Here is an 11,696-nt window from a genome sequence, read left to right on the forward strand (position 1 = left end):
CGCATAGCACAGGGAGATCAGCTCGGTGCTTTGTGACCCCCTAGAGGGGTGGGATAGGGAGGGTGGGAGGAAGGGAGATGCAAGAAGGAAGGGATATGTGAACATATGTATATGTATAACTGATTCACTTTGTTATAAAGCAGAAACTAACACACCATTGTAAAGCAATTATACTCCAATAAAGATGTTAAAAAAAAAAAAAAAAAGAAACACTTTGTAAAGCAATCTCCAGGGCCTCAGCCACACCGAGCACTCACTGCTCCCAGCAGAGTCAGGGCCTGCTGTCTGGGGGCCCATTAAACAATCTGTGGGTCATTCAAGGCCCTCAGATAGCCAATTCTTCCTGAAATACCCCTTCTGGATGTGATTTCTTTTAGATTCCAATTCCTTTTACTAAGCGGATGACCTTGGGGAAATTATATAATCCCTCTGAGCCTGTTTCCTCATCTATAAAAGAGAAGCAAGACAAGGACCCACCCCATTAGGTTGCCATGAGCAACTAAGTGAAATAATGCATGTCAAACATTCAGTGAAGGGCTTAGGACATAGCAGGCTCTCAAGAAATGGTTTTTGGTAGTGCTGTGGTTGCCATTTTAATGTGTACTATCTCATCTGCCGGTGGATCAGCCAGAGGAATTTAACTTCAAAACCCAATCACATGATGTTTTTGAGTTTATTACTTTGGATTTAAAAAAAAAGAGTATTGGTGAATGCAAGGGCACTTGATTGGAAAACTGGGCTGTGAAGTGCCTGCCAATTTGGATGGAGCTCTCAGAGCCTTCTAGAACTGAGGACAGTATACAGATGGCCAAGTCATAGCCACCTCATGGATTGCTGGGTCCTTCTGTAATCCATTTACCATAACCTAGGTACACAGATCATTCACATTTAGCTCTCAGCCTAAATCCCCTTTTTGTAAGTGTTTGATGTTTTTTCCTGAATCTGTGCAGTGGTTTTCAATATCTAAGAGTAGGATATATATCCCCAGTCTATCCTGTTAGATTCGGCCCCTCACTTCAGCCTGCCCTGGTTCTCTAGGTGTTTGATCCTAACATCCAAAAGATACAGGAACTCTCCTTCTACTAAACCTCCCTCCTTTATCTTTACCCAACCCACTGATAACGTTAGCAATTAGGAAAATAAATGTGTTGCACAGAGTAGGAAAGGGGAACAGTAACGTTTGTGGTACACCAACAATGCCAGCACTTTAGCAGTAAGCAGTAGAGTGTGAGGTCTTAAAATCATGTGCTCTCAGGTCAGACTGCCTGGCATCGCTACTCCCTGTGTGAGCTCAGGTCAATTACTCAGCCTCTCTGAACCTTAATTCCCTCAGCCGTAATATGGGAAGGATTTGTTAGGGCAATTAATTGAGCTGATACATGTTTCTGACACATGGTACTGCTCAATAAACATTAGATTTTATTGTTTTCTCATGTAATCATCATAACAAGCCTGCAAGTGCTATTAATCTTCCTGTTTACAAATAAGGAAATGGAGGCTCAGGGCGTTTAGGTCATTTGCTAGTAACCTTGATATCAAATTGGACCTGGAAACCTAGCCCAGGCTGCCTGTCGCCAAAGTCCCATCAGCACCAGGTTGCCACCCAGAAGAATGCTCCAGGCACATTTAATGATGAGTATGTGTTCTTCGCTCATCTATGTTTCCAGCCATTGTAATTCAGTCTCTCCTCTCCCGTACTACCCAGGAAAAGAAAGCAAAAGGAGGCACCAAGCAATAGGTAGAAAGAATAACAGCCCTAAGAGTTTATCCTTCCTCTATTAATTTCCCTAGAAGCGGAAGTTTATCTGACAAGGGTGAGTCCTTAAAAAGGAATTCCTATCCAAGGCCCCCAGTATGGGTGTGTTTTGTCCATATTCACAGCACGTGACAGCAGACAGCAAAATATACTTGGCTTTAGGTAGCCTGATGAGTTCTACAACACATACAAACACACCACACACACACACACTCACACACACACACGACCAGCTGAGTCAAAAACTAAAAATAGATATTCCTCCCAGGGTCCACTGGGTGAGATCTTACCTAGCAAAGATTCTCTACCTTCGAGTACCTGCTCAGTCTAAACTTCAGCCAAGTGTTAGACTATTATCCTAGGCTCTGGGTGCAAGTGGAATAAAGGATGATTCTATCAAAGGTCCGAGGGAGGTAGGCAAAGGAGCCAAAACATGGCAGAGGCCTTTACAGCACCTATGGGAGGTCACAGCTCAAAATGAGATTTTTTTGGAGATCAAAACAGATAATACTTCTGTATTCAAAGCAACCCTGACAACATGATGGATATTGATATTGATCATGGGGCTAAAGATATTCCAGCCCTGCATAATTTCTTTCTGCTCTTCTTTACTGGAGGATTAGAGCCAACTCAGAGCTGGCCTCTCTGTGTGATGAGTGAAGGCTGGAAACCCCCCTTCCTTTCCCAGGACCAGGTGTCTGGTCAGCCATGGGCAGCTGGGAGTATTGGGCCTGGCAGCTTCCTGAAAGCTGAAGAAGAGGGAGAAGCTGATTGGACCAGAGTGTGAGCTTAGACTAGACGTTGCCAAACTTGTCTGTACTTTGGAACCACCTGGGTAAGCTTTTAAATATTTCAAAAACTGGGCCACATTCCAGGTCCAGTAAACTGCAATCTGCCGAGTAGGACAGAGGCACCAGGAGTTTTGAAGCTTCCGAGGCAATTCCAATGTGCAGGCTAGTTTGGGAACCACTGGTTTAGAGCCGTGGTTCTTACCTGGGGGGCGATTTTGCCCCGCAGGTGCGTTTGGCAATGTCAGAAGACATTTCTGGTTGTCACACTGGGGGATGGTGCTACTGACATCTAGTGGGAAGAGGCCAGGGATGCTGCTAAACATCCTGCAATGTACAGGACGGCCCCACAGCAAAGAATTAACTGGCCAAAATGTCAGTAGTGCCTAGATTAAGAATCCCGGTTTAGTCTCTTGCTACTCGATGTGTGGTTCAGCGACCAGTAGCAGAACATCACTTGGAGCTTGTTAGAAATGCAGAATCTCAGGCCCAGCCCCAGACTTAGTGGCTCAAAACTGCAGTTTTTACAAGATCCCCTGGTGACCCATCTGCACATTATACTTTAGAAGCACTAGCTTAGATTATTTTAGGGTTGTTTTGTATAATGGGAGATCCCTTCAGTTTAACTACTATGCTGGATTTTTTAAACACAGCAACCCTTTCTTGCACATCCCAAATTCTCCCCACAACTCCCCAAGCTTGTGTATGAGAACAGCCTCCGGTTTCAGAGCCAGACAGATGCAGGTTTAGATCCCAGCTCAGGGTAAGGATCACCTGAAAGCACTTACCCTAGCTGGGTCTCAGCTGCCTAATCTGCAAATGAGAAAATGATGTGAAGACTCAGGTAAACTGCAAAATTCAGGATGGTGTCTGAACAGTGTGAGCTGGAATCTGAGCTTCACCTACTTGTTAGTTTTTGACCTTGAGAAATGTACATTTCTTCTTTAAACCTTAATTTCCTCCTCTACATAAAAAATAGCAGGCTCAATCCCACTCCTGGGCATATACTCAGACAAAACTCTAATTTGAAAAGATATATGCACTCCTATGTTCATAGCAGCACTATTTACAATAGCTAAGACATGGAAACAACCTAAATGTCCATCAACAGTTGAATAATGATGTGGTGTGTGTGTGTGTGTGTCACACACACACACACACAATGGAATATTACTCAGCCATAAAAAAGAACAAAATAATGCCATTTGCAGCACCATGGATAGACCTAGAGATTATCATACTAAGTGAAGTAAGTCAGAAAGAGAAAGAAAAAAACCATATGATATCACTTATATGTGGAATCTAAAATATGACACAAATGAACATATCTAGGAAACAGAAACGGACTCACAGACATAGAGGACAGACTTGTGGTTGCCAAGGGGGAGGGGAGGGAGGGAAGGATTGGGAGTTTGGGATTAGCAAATGCAAACTAGTATATATAGGATGGATAAACAAAGTCCTACTGTATAGCACAGGGAACTCTAGTCAACATCTTATGATAAACCATAATGGAAAAGAATATGAAAAAGAATATATATGTATAACTGAGTCACTTTGCTGTATAGCAGAAATTAACACAACATCGTAAATTGAATACACTTCAATAAAATTTTTTAAAAAGAGCAGGATCACACCTGATCCTGCAGAAGATTATCCAGATGATGGAATTTAAGATACTAATGTGAAAAAAAAAAGCAGCAGCAGCTCATGTGGAGTAGATGCTCACGTGCAGTCCTCACTCACTTGCTTCCTGAAATACAGGAGGAGCTCCATAAATGGGATAGCCTTTAATTCAAATTGCACACTACAGAACCATATATCCCTTTCCTGTATCAATCTGGCAGGGCATATGTTCACAGTCATAGACTCCCCTTCATCCATTCCGGGGCCAACACGGAGGATGTTGTCATCTGCTGTTTTGTCTCGTTGCCTCTGTTGAGACTGCAGCTCAAGGGTGGGCGTCATGCCTCGCCTTTCCCTTGCAATCCTACAGCACTTTGCAGTTGGGCGATGTGCACAAAAATCCTCAACAAATGTTTTCTGCCAGCAATTTGGAATGCAAAGCCCCACAACTAGGTAAGAGGGAAAACCGAGATTCAAACCTGGTTTCTCCAATCCCCAAACCTGAGCGGGCTTCATGTCAACACACTACCTCTCCCAAGACAAGTGTTTTACACACACACACACACACACACACACACACACACACACGGAATGCAGAAATCAATGAACAACTGCCTGGTGGGTTTTTCTGTAGTGACATGAGTGTTTATCTTCTCTCCTCAACTGGATTGTAAGTGTCTCAAAGCCGGAGCTGGGCTTTTCCTTGTTCTGTGTTCCCCAGGGCCCTTACTACATAGCTGAGCTCACATCAAAAGCTCAATAAATCTGTTATCCAAATGATGGATTGGTGAGTTGGCTGACTGATTAGGTTAGCGATTGACTGGAATAAATACAACGTGAGCATAAGAGACACACGTTGCAATTATGTAATCTCTAACTCTGTCTTTAGAAAACTTCTGTAAATTTCTAAATATTTTACTACATTCAGGAGAGATCTACTCTACTTAGGCCTTTCCATTAACTCCCAGAAAACAAATGATACACTCTATAAAGTAAGCATGAAGGAAGGGGAAGAGGAGGCATCAAAGACCCAGCCCTACAAGGCTTCTTAGCTTCTACTGCCGCATGGAGGAGGCCCAACAAGGCACATTGCAACAACAGTCACACTGAGCCTGAAGACATGAATGAGATGAGGAGCAGCTGAGAAGGGGAGATGAAGGCATGACCTCTAGATGAAAGAAAACCACTGAGACATGGAACCACGGCTCTTCCTCGTTGGCTTTGCAACAGGATGCCCAGCCCGTTCAGAGGGGTAGGCCAGGCAAAGCCATGGCTTCAGGGGCTGTAGAGAACACGACCGACACTGACAGGAGTGTAAGTGCCACACCAGATGAGCCAGAACCAGTTTCAGCGATTCTGAGCAGCCAACACCACCACTGGGTCCAAGGGCTTTGGTTTTAGCCCAGGAACCAGGGAGCAGGAGTTTGGGGAGGCTCCAGCTCCAATGACAAAGCACAGATTGGAGCCATTGGACATGAGCACAGAGATTTTCAATTCTACTTTGTGGCACCAACAGAGACTAAGCACCTGCTCTGCGCTGACTGTGGCAAAGCAGCCATGAAAAGAAACATAAATGAGCATTGACTTTCCCCCAGTGAGGGAGACATGCTAAGTGGCCAGTTCCTCATAAGACAAAACAAGCCAGACAATTGCTGTTGCTTCTCTCCAAACGCTTTCATTGCTCGGTGGAATAAGGGTCTTCTGGACCTTCAGCAAGGCTGGATCTACCCCAGTTCTTCACCTCTCTTGGGGGTTGGAGGACAGGTATGGGTTCACAAGGGCAGCGTTGAAAACTCCTAGACCTTAGGCTGCGGGGAGGGATCACCCAGAGAACCAAGTGAGGAGCCAGAGGAGACTAAAGAGAGAAAGAAAAACAAAGTGGAAACCCAACCCGAGAGCACAAAACAGTGAAGAGCTCTGTGGAGTCAGTGGAAAAAGTCAGGAAAGGAAAGGGCTCTTCTTGAGGACTTTCTCCAAAGAGATGAATTTTTTTCTGGGCTGGTGTTGATGTGCCGTGCGCAGAAAAAGCCCCTTCCTGGGACCCAAATAGGAACAACAGCCCAGATCTGCCTGAGGCCTCAACCAGCCATATTGTTTCTTTCTCCTGAAAATAAAATCTGGGGTCCCTACTTCTCACCCTTCTAAGAGAAGAGCTGAGACTTGGATCAATCTGGAGTACTTCTCAGTCTGCCATGAAGGTAACACAGGGAGAGAGAGACCCACCTCCAGTACTGGGGGGAAATGTTCTGGATCTCAGAGTATGGCTCAGGAAGGAAAAGAGGAAGCTGCATTCAATGGGATGATAGTACGGCAATGGTATTTTTTAAGTACCATTGATGAAAAATAGAAACTGTAAGATGGTACTTCCCTGGTGGCACAGTGGTTAAGAATCCACCTACCAATGCAGGGGACACGGGTTCGATTCCTGATCCGGGAAGATCCCACATGCCGCAGAGCAGCTAAGCCCGTGCACCACAACTACTGAGCCCGCGTACCACAACTACTGAGCCCACGTGCCACAAATACTGAAGCCCGCGAACCTAGAGCCCATGCTCCTCAACAACAGAAGCCACCGCGATGAGAAGCTCACGCACAACGAAGAGTAGCCCCCGCTCGCAGCAACTAGAGAAAGCCTGCACACAGCAACAAAGAACCAAAGCAGCATAAAGTAATTAATTAATTTTAAAAAACTGTAAGATGTTTGAATTTACACACACACACACACACACACACACACACACACACACACACCTCTTCCTCAAAACAAAGTTTTCTTACAGTGAAGCTAAACAGTGCAGTAATTACCCAGAAAAATGCTTCTTTCTTTCTACTGATTTAGTAAAATAGGTGTGGAGAGGACCTTTCCCTTGGCCACCAAAAAGCAGGTGGAAATATTTTTTTCTTGCCTGAGTTTGCATGGTTTGACAAATAAAAACTCATCCTTTTTTAATGTAATGGAAGGATCTTCTGTCACTGTTGAAACTTTACAAGGAGAAATTTTCACAAAAGCTGACAGGAATGAGGTGTGATCCTTCAATTATAAATGAGTAAGGGAATGAATTTTGGACTTCCTACCTTGTGCCAGAGAAAAGCTGAACATGTATATTTTCCCTTGTCAGAAATTAGTGGAAATTGCACAGTAATGTGAATATGGCCTGTATTGTTTTCAGTGTAACTGTTAGATACCGAACACGAAACCATTTTAAAAAATCAATAGCAGTGTATGTAACAGAACATTAATTAAAATGGAGGCTATCACCGTAAAAAAAAATAAAATTAAAAAAAAAAATACCCCAGGTGCTCTAAACAGTGTGTTTCATTTAACCATTAGAACAACCCAATGAGATAGTGTTCTTATCCTTCACTTAAAGATGGCAAACCGAGATTCAGAGGTGTCATAACATTCTCAAGACCTCACAGGTTCATGACTTCATCAAACATTTGCCAGTTGACAATCTGATACTGACTTGTGACCCCACCCATCCCCAAATACACCACCATCCCAATGCCAAGTCATCCTGGGTGGGGCGGTGGATTATATGTCTCCCCTACACATCATTCTAAAGGCAGATGGGTTTTAAATCAATCCACCGAGTGATCAATTAACATCCTCCCTTCTATAACGAGCTCTGGATTCCTGGAAGAGATGGGGAAATATGGTGTCTTTTCAGAGCACATTTATATTCATCTCAATTACTCTTCTTCTTCATTCCAGCAGCACATAAATTACCAGCTCTGTTGTCAAATGCTGCATGTAACTGTGTTTAGCATAAGGTCCCAGGGGAAAAGAAAAGTCATCAGCTCTTCTATGGGCAGGGATATGTCAGGGGGCACCAGAATGGAGATTGAAGAGTGGTATCCATCCTCTCTACCCTCCCCCCAACATTCCCCAGGACCTGGGAGCACAGGCCTGTCAACAGCCACAAATAGGAGTAGGGGATATCAGAGTGTGCAGAATATGAAGTGGGTAAGTAATTCCAGGAAAGAAACAGTGAGCTTTTTATTTGTCGAACCACGCAAACTCAGGCAACAAAAAATATTTCCACCTACCTTTTGATAGCCAAGGGGAAGCTCTTCTCCATGACTATTTTAATAAATCAGTGGAAAGAAACATTATTTGGGTAATTACTACGAACCGTATCACGTAACAATGATCTCACTTAATTCCTGCTGCAGCCCTCAAGTAAAAGTCTCAAGTCAGGGTTGTTATCTGACTTCTCCAAGGTGACACAGCTGGGAAGTACAGAGCTGGTAGACATTTTTTTCCTGGACTGGTCTTTTGAAGCCCCTTTCTTTCTTTATCCCAGCATTTACCCATTCCCTCAAGTGACTGCTCCAGCAGACTCGCCCTGTTGGAAACCAACTAACCAAGAGTCACTCTTTGTAAAATGCCCAAAGAAATGCTCCCCTTTAACTCCAAAAAGAAAGAACCCTCGTCATCACTGTTGATTAGAATTAAGATTGCTGATAAAACTCAAAAACAAAACAACTATGATTTGACAATGCTCTCACCTAAAAGAAGTTCTGGCAAAGAGTTTCACTCTAAATCAGGAACCCAGGTTTTCTCTATCTTTCTGTTCTGTCACCCTCAGATCATGGCTTCTATTGTAAAAGTCCCTTTAGGCTCCAGATGGCTGCTGGAGACTTGCCATTGCCTTTGAATGCCAGGCACCAGGAAGGAGGAAGCAGGAAAGGACAAATGGGCTGTCTCTCCTGTAAGGAGCCTCCCTAAATCTTCTACCTGCAAACTTCAGCTTGTCTTGTGGCCAGAAATATTCACATGCTCACACCTAGCTGCAAGGGAGTCTGGAAAATGTGGTCTACACTGGGCACACTGTCACCCTGACATACACCAGGGCTCTTTTCCTAAGGGAAGAAGACAAAACAAAGATAATGGGTAGCAACCAGCTGTCTCTGACTCAATCACCACCACCGAACACCACCACCATCATCACTGCTCTTTATCAAAGCCTTTCTATACTACACACCTAGCTCAGTTCATCTCACAATACCCCTATGAAGTATACCATTTTGCCCACTCTACAGACAGGGAAAAAGAGACTCAGAGAAGATAAGTAACTTACATGAGGTCACAGAATTGAGATGTGAACTGGGAAGATACATTTATTATTAATAATGTTTGTTCTGAGTAGAAGCAAGAAGAACTACAATCCTGCAGCCTGTGGAACAAAAACCACATTCACAGAAAGATAGACAAGATGAAGAGGCAGAGGGCTATGTACCAGATGAAGAAACAAGATAAAACCCCAGAAAAACAGCTAAAAGAAGTGGAGATAGGCAACCTTCCAAAAAAAGAATTCAGAATAATAATAGTGAAGATGATCCAGGACCTCAGAAAAAGAATGGTTGGAATTAACTGCTGCAGAACAGAATAATAAAAAAAGAATGAAAAGAAATGAAGACAGACTAAGAGACCTCTGGGACAAAATTAAATGCAACAACATTGGAGCTAAAAGAAGTGGAGATAGGCAACCTTCCAAAAAAAGAATTCAGAATAATAATAGTGAAGATGATCCAGGACCTCAGAAAAAGAATGGAGTCAAAGATCGAGAAGATGCAAGAAATATTTAACAAAGACCTAGAAGAATTAAAGAACAAACAGAGATGAACGATACAATAACTGAAATGAAAACGACACTAGAAGGAATCAATAGCAGAATAACTGAGACAGAAGAACTGATAAGTGACCTGGAAGATAGAATGTTGGAATTAACTGCTGCAGAACAGAATAATAAAAAAAGAATGAAAAGAAATGAAGACAGACTAAGAGACCTCTGGGACAAAATTAAATGCAACAACATTGGCATTATAGGGGTCCTAGAAGGAGAAGAGAGAGAGAAAGGACCCAAGAAAATATTTGAAGAGATTATAGTCGAAAACTTCCTTAACATGGGAAAGGAAACAGCCACCCAAGTCCAGAACGCACAGAGAGTCCCATGCAGAATAAACCCAAGGAGAAACATGAAGAGACACATAGTAATCAAGTTGGAAAAAATTAAAGATTATTGAAAGCAGCAAGGGAAAAACAACAAATAATACACAACGGATCTCCCATAAGGTTAACAGCTGATTTCTCAGCAGAAAGCCTACAGGCCAGAAGGGAGTGGCATGATATACTTAAAGTGATGAAAGGGAAGATCCTACAACCAAGATTACTCTACACAGCAAGGATCTCATTCAGGTTCGACAGAGAAATCAAGAGCTTTACAGACAAGCAAAAGCTAAGAGAATTCAGCACCACCAAACCAGCTCCACAACAAATGCTAAAGGAACTCCTCTAAGTGGGAAACACAAGAGAAGAAAAGCACCTACAAAAACAAACCAAAAACAACTAAGAAAATGGTCATAGGAACATACATATTGATAATTACCTTAAACGTCAATCAATTAAATGCTCCAATCAAAAGACACAGGCTTGCTGAATGGATACAAAAACAAGACCCATATATATGCAGGCTCTAAGGGACCCACTTCATACCTAGGGACACATACAGAATGAAAGTGAGGGGATGGAAAAAGATATTCCATGCAAATAGAAATAGAAAGCTGGAGTAGCAATACTCATATCAGATAAAATAGACTTTAAAATAAAGAATATTACAAGAGACAAGGAAGGACACTACATAATGATCAAGGGATCAATCCAAGAAGAAGATATAACAATTATAAATATATATGCACCCAACATAGGAGCACCTCAATACATAAGGCAACTGCTAACAGCTATAAAAAAGAAAACTCACAGTAACACAGTAATAGTGGGGGACTTTAACACCTCACTAACACCAATGGACAGATCATCCAAAATGAAAATAAATAAGGAAACAGAAGCTTTAAATGACACAATAGACCAGATAGATTTGGTATTTATAGGACATTCCATCCAAAAACAGCAGATTACACTTTCTTCTCAAGTGTGCATGGAACATTCTCCAGGATAGACCACAACTTGGGTCACAAATCAATCATCAGTAAATTGAAGAAAACTGAGATCATACTAAGCATGTTTTCTGACCACAATGCTATGAGATTAGAAATAAATTACAGGGGAAAAAATGTAAAAAACACAAACATATGGAGGCTAAACAATACGTTTCTAAATAACCAAGAGATCAATGAAGAAATCAAAGAGGAAATCAGAAAATACCTAGAGACAAATGACAATGAAAACACGACAATCCAAAACCTATGGAATGCAGCAAAAGCAGTTCTAAGAGGGAAGTTAATAGCTATACAAGCCTACCTCAAGAAACAAGAAAAATCTCAAATAAACAATCTAATCTTACACCTTAAGGAACTAGAGAAATAAGAACAAAAAAAATGCAAAGTTAGCAGAAGGAAACAAATCATAAATATCAGAGCAGAAGTAAATGAAATAGAAACAAAGAAAACAATAGCAAAGATCAATAAAACTAAAAGCTGGTTCTTTGAGAAGATAAACAAAATTGATAAACCATTAGCCAGACTCATCAAGAAAAAGAGGGAAAGGACTCAAATCAATAAAA

Source organism: Physeter macrocephalus, chromosome 20 (assembly GCF_002837175.3).
Source record: "Physeter macrocephalus isolate SW-GA chromosome 20, ASM283717v5, whole genome shotgun sequence".
NCBI lineage: Eukaryota > Metazoa > Chordata > Mammalia > Artiodactyla > Physeteridae > Physeter > Physeter macrocephalus.